Raw genomic sequence first — 13,130 nt, forward strand, 5'->3', positions numbered from 1 at the left:
ATTTTAAAAAGGAATGTGTTTTAAAGAAGTAGTCTTAACTTTATTTTAGCTTAAGTACATGACTTCTGGAATTAATGCTATTTATATAATGTATTCAGGAAAAACAATGACAAATTGCAGTGCTATAGACTAAAGTGAATCTGATTTCTCCCTGCAGTTCTGAAAAAAATGAGTCTTTTGCAGCAGTCCAAAAATTATCTTTTTTTCTAACTTTTTTTGTTGTTCATCAAGTCCTATTTTAAGCATTCGCAAAGAGAAGATTATGTAGATCTGGATAGTGTATTGCTACTGTTTTTAATAGACTGTATAGCCTAAAGTATGTTGCTTTGCTTTTAGAAAGTCTGGGTTGTCACTACTGATAGTTCACTTCAAGTGCTAACTGAAGTTAAGTTTCCCATGCTGCTATTTCTGGTTTGCTGCAAGCATTAGCTGTTCTCATTGTGTATGTTTTTTTCATGTGTTTATGGGCTGTTGGTAACCATAGCAGACAAAGCAGAATGTAGAACAGTTGAGACGTCTCTTTTCAAGGCTCAGTTTGGTATCAGGTTTCTATATGTGGCCTTACCTAAAATTTGCATACTTAGTAACATTCAGAATAGAAGAACAGCTATCATGCTTGTTGGATTAGAGCAAAACCAAATCTTAACTTACTCTTCTTGTTGATGTAGTCACTTAGGTGGAAGATTTGCGACAGTCCAAGACTAGCTAGATAGCTTTGAGAACATGCACTTGAGGAAGACTTGTGGCCATCGTAGGAAATGCTGTTCCTATCAAGAGAGTCATGACCAGGGAAGCAGTGGATAGATGGAGTATGTACACTTGATGTCACACCGCTTCACTTATGAAGCTATGAAGTACGAAGTGTGAGGAAATTAACGCAGCCAGGGAGAACTAATACAAGAAAGGTGAAACAACTGGAGCACTGACAGCAATGGCAAGTATGAGAGTAACCAACTGTTAACAATAGGGAGGAAAAAGAAAACGCACAGCACTTACTATGAGATCTTAGACACTTTTTTTCTGCCTTAAATACATTTCCACTATCATAGCCTTCTGTATCATGTCCATAATTGTATATGTCTTATAAAAGGACTCAAGGTTTTGGTTGGTGCTGTATGTAGCAAAATGTATTTTCTGTAGTTAAAAGGTAGCCCTTTATCTAAGGTGCTGAGTGAGTCTTTACATCTAACATCCAGTTGGAGAGAAATTTTTCAGTAAGTGTAAAATAAAAAAGGTTTCCATACGTCTCTTATCTGAGGAGTAAGTGCATTTTTTGAGCTTTCCAGAGTCAGAGAGGAAGCTTATATGACTTCAAAGGGCTTGAAATGCATGATATATAAGAGGCCAATCAGCAGGGAAGGGAAGGTGACAGGATGCTTTTGCTTCTTTATTTTCCTGCTTTTACTGAGCAAAAGGGAGGGGAAAAAACCCAAGAGTCAACTTTTCTTTTTTAATTCCCTTTGATTAGGAGGGTTAATGGAACAATTAACATTATATAAAAAGTCACATGTTGCTGTAATTGGAGAGAAAGCTGTGTGTTTAATTTATATTTTCTAATGCTTGTTTTTTGAAAGTGCAGTGGTGGAGTAATGTTGCCGTCATTCTCTCTTGGCGGCATTCCTTGCCTTCTGAAATAGGTGGTTGGCTTGCAGCTATTAAATGCCTTTATTTATAGCATTAATCTATTCCAGAATAAAATACAGGGAGTTAGAAGTGTAATACAGCATTGCTATAGGAGTGTTTTATTCCTGGTTTCTATTATGCATCCACTAACAAGTTACATGACTGTATGAAAAGCGTTTCCTATTGAGCTTTGTTGTAGCTTAGCATTTTGCTCTCATGTGAACACATCTTCGCTAGAATACAGTAGAAAAGGATTGTGTAGAGTTTGCTGTTAGCAAGCAGTTGATTTACAAAAATAAATCCTGAAATTTGTAGACTAGGCCCTTCACAGAACAAATGATTCAAATATAACTTAAAAAAAGTGTCTGAGTAGTTGTGTGGTTTGGGTTTGGTTTTTTTGGTGTTGGTTTGCGTTTGTTTGTTTGTTTTTAACCCACCTGCTCAAGATTTTCTCTCTCAGGAACTTTTCCAGGCCAGTACTTGGTGGGAAGGAGTAGCTGTCTCTGCTGAATAACAAGGCATCTGTGTATAAATTGATTCATTCTCTTTCTGAATGTCGGCTTCTGCTGATTTGACTCTGAAAACAGGAGTAGTCTGTCCACATAGAAGCAAGATGCAGGAATATATTTGGGAACGTGCTGCCGTGGAATGCTTTCCACAAGGCAAGACTGTGGTAGGAGAGCTACAGCTAACATTGTAGCAGTTCTTCTTAAACCGAAAGGCCTCTTTCTTAGAATAAGCTGCTTTCTGTGTTAAATATTTTGCTGCTGTTTGTTGTAGCAAGGTCTTTTCCTCTGGCACAAATTGAAACTGTTACATTAGGAGTTGATTAAAACTGTGGACCTCTTATATCAACATTTCCAAGCTTTCTGAAACAAGTTTCCTCCCTAGTTGGTTTTGTGCAGTTTCTTTCCTCTTACAATATAGTGGTCTGCTTGGTGGATAGTAGCAGCTAGCTTAGAGGAAATGAGTCTTGAATTCAGAAGTTACCTGGAAAAATTACTGGAGCGGCAGTATTCTTCTCAGCTAGTAGTACTTACTGCTCTCCTGATGAGTCTTTTATTATTTAGCTAAACACTGTAGTTTTTCTACAGAAGAGAATTTGAATTGCAGACAGAATCTAAGGGAATAGCAAATATGGTAATACTTAGGAGAGAAATTCGAAGTAAGTATACTGAAAATGTGTAGTATTTCTATCCTGTCTATGAATTTCAGTTCCACACATCCACTCAAACTTTGTGCAGTGTGTACTAGAAATACCTGAAAAAGGTTGTTTGTGGTTTGTTTTTTTTTTTTTTTTTGTTTTCAGTCTTAGCAGAAGCTACAGCAGGTACAGTTGTCCACTCATGCAGCACATAATATTTTTTTCCTTTGGTCCTTAACCTAGAGACGTTAAGAATGCTCATCACAGTCATGTTCTTCTTTGAATTTTTATTGTATTGTCAGGGCAGACCTGCCCCTCTGGGTTCTTATCTTCCCCTTTTTAATTCTTCCTTTACCTTTTGGCAAAAACTCCTCTTCAACCTCTTCTCTGCAACCTCCAGAGCTTGGACTGGCTAAGTAGCTGGCCTGCAGACGATGTCATATTGCCACACTTGATCAAGTTTACCTTTTTCTTATAGCTCCATTTGAAATGATGCGTGCTTAAGAGTCCGTATTGCTGCTTCTAAATAATGTTCATCTTTATCTCATGCATGTCCCTGTACTTGACTGTTTGGAGATGCCCCCAACGTTGTTATGGTGTCACTTGAACTCCTGATGTTGTGTTTAGCTCATGAGCATACAAGAGTCTCATACCTTCCCGCTCATTCCTTGCTGGTTAAAATACAAATACCCTGCTTTAGCTGAAGAAACAGTTTCTGTGTAGTACCGTGAAGTGAGTGTCACATGGCAGTGACTTCAGTGGTGTTTTCTGTTGCCTTAAAAGTGTCCAAACAATGCTCTGGCTCTTCAAAGGTTTTTGAAGTTGATGAAACTGCTCTCTTGCCTCTCTTTAAGGCTGTGCAAATACCATATGCTGATTGCAACAGCTGAGTGTTCTCAGACATGTGGAGGAATGGGTCCACTCTGGTTTTTAGGGCTCAGATCATTGGTGTCCTGTCAGAGGTGCAGTTTACTGGTCACACGATACCTTCAGTGACACATACAGTCTGGAACATTCTGGCTTAGACCTATTTTCAAATGCACAAGTGACTTTCACTTTCACAGAGCTAGTAGTAGAGAACTTAATCTTTGCTAGCTGCTCATTCTGTAACAATAGGACAGAGGGGGTTGTAGTTTAAGGATCTCTTTTAATGCTATATTCCCTCTGTCTGTTTCCACAAATCTATTCAAATAAAATTGTCTTCGTTGTCTTCTCACCTTTGCATCCGGAGGTTCTGGCCATACAGGCAAGAGGCTGCTTTTAGCAGAACTCTGTCAAGCAGAAGCAAGATACTGTAATAAATACCAGTCTTGACCTTCCTTGCCTTGGTGACAGGTTACTACCAGTTTTGAAGATGCGGCAGAGAATATGAAACATCTCTTCATCCACCTCCACTCTTTCAAGACATAACTCTGTTTTGTTCCAGCTTTCAATAGAGTTCGAACTGCTTTGAACTAGCTGTGCTGTCTGTGTCTGCCATGCTGTACTAAATTGTCTAGTACGTGTCCCATTCTCATGGGAGTCTGTCTAAGTGAAAGGTAACATTCTTTTGTCTTGTGGAGAGCTGTCCTGGACCAGCTGGGGAGGAAGAATTATTGTCAGCAGCCTGAAAAGGAAAGAGGAATTATGTCTCTTTTGGGTTTGCAGGACGTAAGCATATTCATGCACAAATTCAAGTTGGTGATTTTAGTTCACATGAGCTTGACTTTCCACAGACACATTTTTAACCTCTAGTGTACCCATTTCTAACTTTCAGCAAGGACATACTTGCTAAGAATACTTGCACATAATAGTGAGTACAGACTGCTTCTGGGGTGTATTTGTCTGCTTTTGATGATGCCCTAACAGAGGTACTCAACTTGTTCACACTCCTGATGTGCTCCAAGAAGTTGGAATTTAACTCCCAGTGTCAGAGCTTACTTCTGGTCAGATCTTCTCTCTTTCAGATTATTATCACTTAGCTAAGTTTCTATTAAATGCTCCTTGTAGATGAAGACTGTGCTGGTTACACAGTAAAAAGCATTTCCCTAGATGTATATATGTGGAAGTCCTGCATTTTCCTCTTTGTATTCATTCAGACTGGTCCCTCACATCTCCCTGCATCTGTTGTGTTTTGTGGTCACTGTATCAGGGGAATCAATGTGTACTTGTAGGCACCTTGACCCCTAACTCTTTCTTAGTGTGTTCACTGTTCCTTCCTTCAGTCTGTCTGCTGGTCACCGTTTGTGTAAGACAGGAGCCTAACAGGATATAAGGTAATTAGGTGTTGCCATATAACAAAATGATGTTACTGGAAGGGACAGGGAAATAAACAAAAAGAAACAATGGATCAGATTAGTGCTTAAAATAGATACATTGTTTATGGTCTTGCTACTTAATTACTTACATCACCAATGAAAATGCCCTTTAGTGTGTTCATATTTCTGACTTGGTGTTCTGGTTTGGCTTTTTTTTGCTCTCTACTCACTTGTTCATAATTAATGCCCAGAGATATTTACTTTGCCCATGAGTGTTTCAATTTCTGTTGTCTTTAAACAGTGCAGGGAAAAGAACATTTTTTCAGTGCCTATGCAAGAGCTATTGATCTATTCAGCTGTAAATCCAGATAATGGAAATTGTAACAGCAAAATCAAGCAAAATATACATTAAAAACCAGGAAAAAAAATCGCAAAAGACATCACCTAGAGACAGAAAATCATTCACACGCATAAGAACAGCACTCCATGGTTGCAGTTGCAGAGGTACTTTCTTGTATAAGCAGCAGCATTATCAGTGGAGTTACACGCATTCCAAATGGAAAGTTTGAATGGACTGGGTGGCAAAAACCATGCCTTAACCACCTCTCTCAGCTGCCGTTGTGTATTTACACTGTGGGTCTAAGCTGATTTGTCCAGTTTAGTCAAATAATGCTGTGATCCCAGAAGAACCCAAGGCTCACATCGGCTGCTGCAGTGCAAGCTTGTACATAAGAGAAAGGTTGGTAACATCTATAGTATTTGTACAGAAAACATTCTCAGTACAAATTAACTGCAAATTTTCAGTTGCCAACTGTCTTGGTCTAAATTGCCTGCAAACAGCAGTTACCTTCAATTGTACTTTTGCAGAATGTCCCATTTCCTTATTCCAGCTGAAGTGATATAGTGTTTCTTATTGTTTTCATACGTTTGTCATTTAAGAGATGTATCAGAAATCATAGTGGACAAGGAGGTGGGCAAAAAGGTGGGCTACAAATTGTATATCGGGAGAACTGAATGTTCTCACCAATACCTATATACAGAGGAACAATCACTCAGTCATTTTACCCCTTTCACAAATTGTGTGACTTTAATAGAATTCAAGCTGCTTTGGACCAGGATGACTTCTTACCAAGTTGTACAGTACCTAAAATACTACAACCCAAACTTGTCCAGGTCTCCATCTGTATTTTATTTTTTTTTTTTATTGTGGTTGTTTTTAATAATAATTCAGTAACACATTTTGAACTATTGTACTATTTGTAACAATTTTGTTTTCTTACAATTAATTAGATTATTGAAAGCATGTGTAGTTGTTACTGTGGAAAAAATCTACAAAAATAGAGTAATACAGATTGGGTCACTGGTTTTCATGCAAATTCTAGATGACTTGCCCTTTTTTAGCTGTTAACTCACAACAGGAGAATACAGTCTTCTATAATTCTTGTCAGACCCTTTGTGTCTGATCTGCAAGGTCCTTAGAGGATAAATTGGATCTTGATTATAAAATGCCAAGCATTGTTGCTTGATTAATAATAGAACTGAGTAATAATCTCCAATGTATACAACAGCCTCTTTCTCCTCCTTTGTAGTAGAAAGGCCAGTGAGAATGATCTGGTTTTGGTTTTGAATGGTTTGATTTAAAACCAGAAGAATATAAACACATAATGTTACTATTAGAAAGGTTGAAGGTCCTCGTCAAGAGTATGACTTGCAAACAAATTAGGGCCAGAATTGTCTTACAGAATTAAACCTTTATTACTATTAAGAAAAGCTAATCTTCATTGCTGATCTCCACATCGAAGGGTTGGGGTTTGGGCCAGGCAGGCCTTGATTCAGTTCCTGGCTTAAGTCAACTGCTACAAAGCTGCTTTGCTTTTGCAGAGTCCTTTCTGTAGCAATTAATCAATATCTTTTGGAAAGCTTCAGCATAGGCTGGGGTCATAGTTGCACAATCACTGAAGTTGCCAAATAATCACATGCATTTGTTTGTAGAAACTTCCCACGATGATTTGTTTAAGAAAAACAAAACAAACACCACAGACCAAAACCCAACCCTTGAGGGGTAAGGGGAGGAGGAGGTTGGAGGAAGAGGTGGCTGGTTAAGCTGTTTCCCTTGCACGTGAACTGGTGTGTGTGCTGCCTTGTGAGGCAGAGTGCTGTAGCCCCTGGTAGGAAATAACGGTAAATCCATGCTTTATCTTGGGAATGATGTTTAGAAACTTGTTACTTGGCTTTTGTTTTGGTTTGTTTTTTAATAAAAGCAGTCAGTAGCAGTAATTTGACAACTAAATCGCTACTATAAAACTTCACAATAACCTATGAAGTTCAAAGGTGAAAAAGGGAGTGCTATTGTCACTTTATTTAAAGGAATTGCATCCATATTAATGTCAAGTGGAAAATAATTATTTTGAAAGCAAGTTGGGAATTGCACAGCATGACCATGAAAAAAGCTATCTTGGAGAACAGTCTTGTAGAGCTTGAAAAGAATAAGCTAAAAAAACAGCTAAGAGAATCGAGTGAGGACAAGCCTAAATTTAAAGAAAAGTAAGTTTCTTAATTAAAAAGTATTGAGAAAGATACGGTGCTTTTTGTCAGACTGAAAGACTTCTTTACCTGCTGTCTACTTCCCAGGAGTTACTTTTGATTAGAACAATTGTACCTCAGAATCAGAGCATTAAGCTTCTGTATTCGGTGTTGCCAGCTTGTTTGATTTTGATTCTTGTTTTACCCCAGTGCTTTCTGTAAACCCCACCTGCAAGAATGATACAAAACTACACGTTCTCTTTGTTTTGGGGTTGGCTTTGGTGTTGTTTTCTTTTAAAGCATTTAGCCCTTGTGGCTGCAGTGTCAAGTTCTAATGTCTGAAGTGAGGTCCTACAGAGAAGCAAAACTGGAAAAGCAAATAAAACCAAACCAGTAATTACTATATGTGTCAAAATTTCTAGTTCAAAGCTTCTAGATTTAGATTTTTATGGACCCATCTCACATTTTTGTTGGGATCGAAAATGAGAGAGGAGAATGGAAATAGCACATGTAGAGGGTGAAGCGTGGAGAGTGTGCATGGATTTCCTTTCCTTTCCTTTCCTTTCCTTTCCTTTCCTTTCCTTTCCTTTCCTTTCCTTTCCTTTCCTTTCCTTTCCTTTCCTTTCCTTTCCTTTCCTTTCCTTTCCTTTCCTTTCCTTTCCTTTCCTTTCCTTTCCTTTCCTTTCCTTTATGGTGATTCTGAATTTCATAATAATTGTCTCTCTTGGACTTGGAAACCTGTGTCCAAGATGCGGGGCTGCAGCTGCTGAAGAGGCTGTAGAGAAGGCCAGGGGGCTGACAGGTGAGGTTGAAAGGCTGAAACACTTAGTTGAATATGGCAAAGAAGAGAAGGGGAAAGAATGTGTGTTATACACTTAGAAATACAGTGGGTTTTGAGAAACTCCTGAAGTGTCCAGTGAATAAAAAATAAATTTAAAAAAAAAGACAAAATCTGTATATAATTATTGCCAATCTGATATAGTGAGCATTTGAAAAGAGATATTTAAAAATCTTAATTTTAGAGACCTTAAGAGATATGGCTGACATTTTCTTTATGTGTATTGCTATTCTGTTTTTTTTCGTGTAGATGTATGTATTTCCTGCATCATGTCTCATTTTTCTTACAGGTTACATATCTAAATTTAAAATGCTAATTAAATAGGTTACTGCAAGTGTTGTATAGAGAAAATTCTCATCTTGCTTTCTACATTTCTGTCCCAAAGACAAGTCAATCTGACTGTCATCAGAAGAAAGAAGAGAAATTTAGGGTTGGATCAATCAGATTATTAAGTTTTCCTCTACCAACAAAAGCAAGACACGATTCAGTGACTAAACATCGAAGATAACTTCATTTAAACAGGAAATAAGCTGTAAATTTTTAATTATTAAAGTAACTGAAAATTGGTGGAGATTGCAGGAATATGAAAGTCTTGGTGTTCTCAGCTGGTTCCAAGTGGGGCTTAGGTTTTCCAGGGCACAAACTTTAAAGCAAATGATAACTCCTATATATTGGCCAAATGGACTAACCCAAACAATTTGAACTTCTATAATAGCAGTTCTAGAAATCTGGACACTTGCATTTCTAGAACACTGCTCGAAACACGAGTTTTAGCTGGTTCCGCCAATACAGTTTGAAACTGGGTTTCAGTGTGTATTATTCCCTGTTATGTTCTCATATTTCATTTTGCCACCAGGCACCTATTAAGGCTCATGTTGTTCAGGGATGATGTTGCTGCTTTTCAGCAGGTGTCAGAACACGGATGAGCACTGGGACAGCACACAATCGGCGTACAGTGCAATTATGTCTCAATACAGAATTATGGCAAAGTTTATTTCAGTGTTACATGGCCAGATGATTTGGATGAATTTCATTTATCTTCAGCCATCTAAAAATTAGCAGTCTAGACGCCTTGCCCAGGCCTCTGGACATTTGCCCAAAGGGAAAATCATCCTGTCCTAAGATAATTATCTAGGGTAGGTGGCATGAACCACTGCCTGTGGAACCTGTTTCTGTCTGTTGCCTGAGGAGTGCATAGATGTCTAGACGCTCAATTGGATAGTTAAATTTAAGAGGAATCCCACCCAGCAAAACAGTAGCCCAGACATTATCTTGTTTATTCATTTGAATTAGTTTTTTGTTTTACATGTTGTTTACCCCTCTCCTTCCCTCCAAAAACAATGGGGTAGGATCAAGTTTACCAAGGCCTTGATCACACTCCGAAAGTTAAAGGGAATTTTCCAAGAATAGGCTTACATATAGTTAGTACCAATTCCCTTCATATTTTGGTTTTTTTTTTTATGGGATTTCTTTTGTTACATTTAGGGTTTTTATCAAATTGTATTCTAGGTCTGCTGTGCCAGCAAATGTCAACACTGAGCTTTTTTTCATAGGGTCAGCTAAACTTAAGAATTCATTCTAGTGCATCTATGAAGGAATCCAGCCAACTGCTGTCCGAGAAATCAAGATGGAACTCCCTGAAGTTCTGTGATAAGTAGGTAAGGACAATGCAGTGTGTAACTGTAACTCTGCTACACTATGAGGCTGGGTAAGAGAGTCAGTGAGCAGGAACTCTTCCTCTCTGGGTGTAGGTGCTGGTAGCACAGAGGTCTCGGGCTGGCGTTTGTGCAAGAGTGAGCTGTTCTAATGCACACAGTAGGTTGTACAGAAAAGCTTGTGCTTCTAGTAAGTGTTTCTAGGGTATGGTGTCCAGTTTCTCAACTGCTTGTTATGTATTTTACTGCACGGGTGACAGGTGGATTACCAGAATTCAACTCAATCTTTGTTATTATCTTGAATGTTTCCTATTTAAAGATGAAATCCAAAGCTTGTATGTTAGAAATAACAGTATTACCTGCATTTATAGGAGCAGTCTGTTTATAAAAGCGAGAGGGAAAGAGGAAATTTCATGGATTCAAATTCTTCCTTATAAACCAGATTAAGCACGCAGAGTCTTCTAGAAGAGTCTGTAAAATATGGAATTATTTGCATGTTGGCCCACTTCCTGAATTGATCTCTTTTTCAGTCCTTTCTGACTACTATGGAATTTGCACTGGCAAGAATTCAGTAAGGATAGTGGATAGAATAACATACTTTCATGTGGCTTGTACTACTGCTGTATTTTATCAGGGATACTCCAGCCAGCAGACTGCTACAACCAGCACCCTCCCTTCATTTCAGTGGGTCTCCACAGGTTTAACCTATTGAAGATACGTGCCATAGTGCACAGATAGGGGTGAGGTTTTTTGGCTTTTATTGCATTAGGATCCCTACCAACATTATAAATCTACTGAGCTATTTATTTAATTGAATTTATGAATTGCCTTTCATAATATTTAAATACTTCATTCATGGTCTCGAAAGTTGATCAAGTTACAGTAGTACTGATTTTACATCAATTCTATAGATGGAAAACTGTGGGAAATTGTAGGTCACCATGGAGATGTTCACTGGAGCATGAGCTGAAACTGTGTTGATCCAGTGAATAATCAGTTCTCCATGTCCTCCTGAAAGCCGACACACCTCTGATCAAGCTTTTACAAAGCTGGAAGTGAAAAATAGAAGCACAGTATGTCTACCTGGCTTGTTGCTTGGCATTTCCTCCACAAGTCTGGCTTGGGCTCTACTTCAAAACTGTCTTCTTTGGATGAAGTGGAGAGAGTCCTGTGTTTCTCAGACTGGCTCACTGTAGTGCATGTTTTGAGATTATTTAAGGTTAAAGTGTCAGCTGTACTTGAGTGCAGTTCCTGTTGTTTTGTTGTGTCGATACCAGGAAGGGGGATAAGTATTCATGCTTCTACTGTTAATCAGAATCTGCAATATTAACTCTGCAAGCAATGCAAGCTTAGAATAATGGAGTAACCCAATGGCATGTCTAAGAGGAACAAAAGGAATACAAATAACTGGGGATTTATATAAAAGGTGTATATAATGTACATGCACATATATATAAAATATGTATGTGTGTGTATATATATATACACAGAAAAAAACAAGGCCTTAAGTACTTCCTTCCCCTGCTTTGTGCATCTGGCTCAGCAGGAACGCAGCGCTGGCCCAACACGCATGCTTGGTGCCTTGTTTATGACTTTGCTGCAGGGAGCAACTGTTTTCTAAAGGAGCAGCTGCAAACTGATTCTCCAGCCTTGTGTTTGTATGATGTCATCTTATCACTGAATCATAATGGCAGTGTGCTATTGCAGGAATCTGCAAAGCTCATTTCCTCAGAGGGCAAATTCCCAACACAACAGTCTGCTACAATTTGGACTTGTAATTTGACTAATATATAGGAAAAATGTTAAGAGACCAAGTCCAATTAGATGTATTTTCACGTATATGATCATACTGTGGGTCCCTGAGCTGATGCAGATGACAGTACTAGCCGTGGCTAACGGCAGAAACAAAGCGAGCTGCTACCGCAGTGAACTCTAACTTTAGTGTCATTTGGTATTATTTTGAATATTTCATCCAGATCTGCAAGATTCCTCTCAAGAAAGGCCAGTCACCCAGTATTCTACACAGTGCAGTGATTAAATCTTCAACTATGAAGTCTGAAGGAACATGCAATCATTCCTTAGAGGGTTAAACAAGATCACCATAGAAATGCAAACCAAACCTTCACCTGCATTTCAATTTCAACACTAATGTTCTTGCTAACTTATCCTTAATTTCTCAAATTTCACTTTGTCCTACCAAAACCATCTATTTTATAACAATGAATTCATCATCCTCCACGTACGTGATCAAAGCAGTCAAAGATCCCCTTTCCTTGTACAAACAAGTGTTTTGCATAGCTTCCTACATGATAAAATACTGTGAATACTTCACACATCAGCTCATTCAGACACTTTCACTGCTAACATCAACAACAACTACATGTTTTTATGATCTTCAAAACATTTGAAGATAATAACTCTACTCAGATAGTTGCTTTCCTCACTCCAGCTGTGTATTTATGCCAAGTGTATCTCTGTTGTCATGGCTGCTTAGTCAACTCATTAAAAATAACACTTCACTAGTCTCCAGCCACCAGCTGTATGGAATCAGTTAGAAGAAATGGATGTGGGCTCTATAAATGAATCCAGATGAGCCTGTATCACTTTGACATCACCACATTAAAAGCCACCTCGTTCAAGGAACTCTTACCTAAAGAATCATGTTTGGTCCCTGAACCCCAGAGGTAAAAGCCTGATTTTGTTCCAGGGAATTCTTGGTCATTTGGAAGTGAAACTTATTCTGCAGTACCTGGATGGGAGTGGATCCAGGGAGATACTGTAGCTGCTTTGTGTCTTTTGACTTGACAGCAAAGGTTTTCCATGCAGCTACTTATGAAGCAATGGTGAGCTTGCTTTGGAGGTCTTGTCGTGGTTGTTCTGGAAGCAGATGCAAAAGAATGCTACAAAAATCTCAGCACCCTATTTATATAGTCTCCTTTAAATTACTAGTTCTATTAATTAAACCCTAATATCTGCAACTATAGTTCTGCTGAACAGTTTCCTGTTAAAGTGAGCAGCTTAAGTCTCAGCTGCATATGGTTATTTCTGTTTTGCTTTCGTAGATACAACATACAAATAACCGCACCAATTTATAGATGTGCCTACGAGCA

The sequence above is a fragment of the Streptopelia decaocto genome (assembly GCF_964273445.1).
Source record: "Streptopelia decaocto genome assembly, chromosome: 7".
In the NCBI taxonomy this organism is placed as follows: Eukaryota; Metazoa; Chordata; class Aves; order Columbiformes; family Columbidae; genus Streptopelia; species Streptopelia decaocto.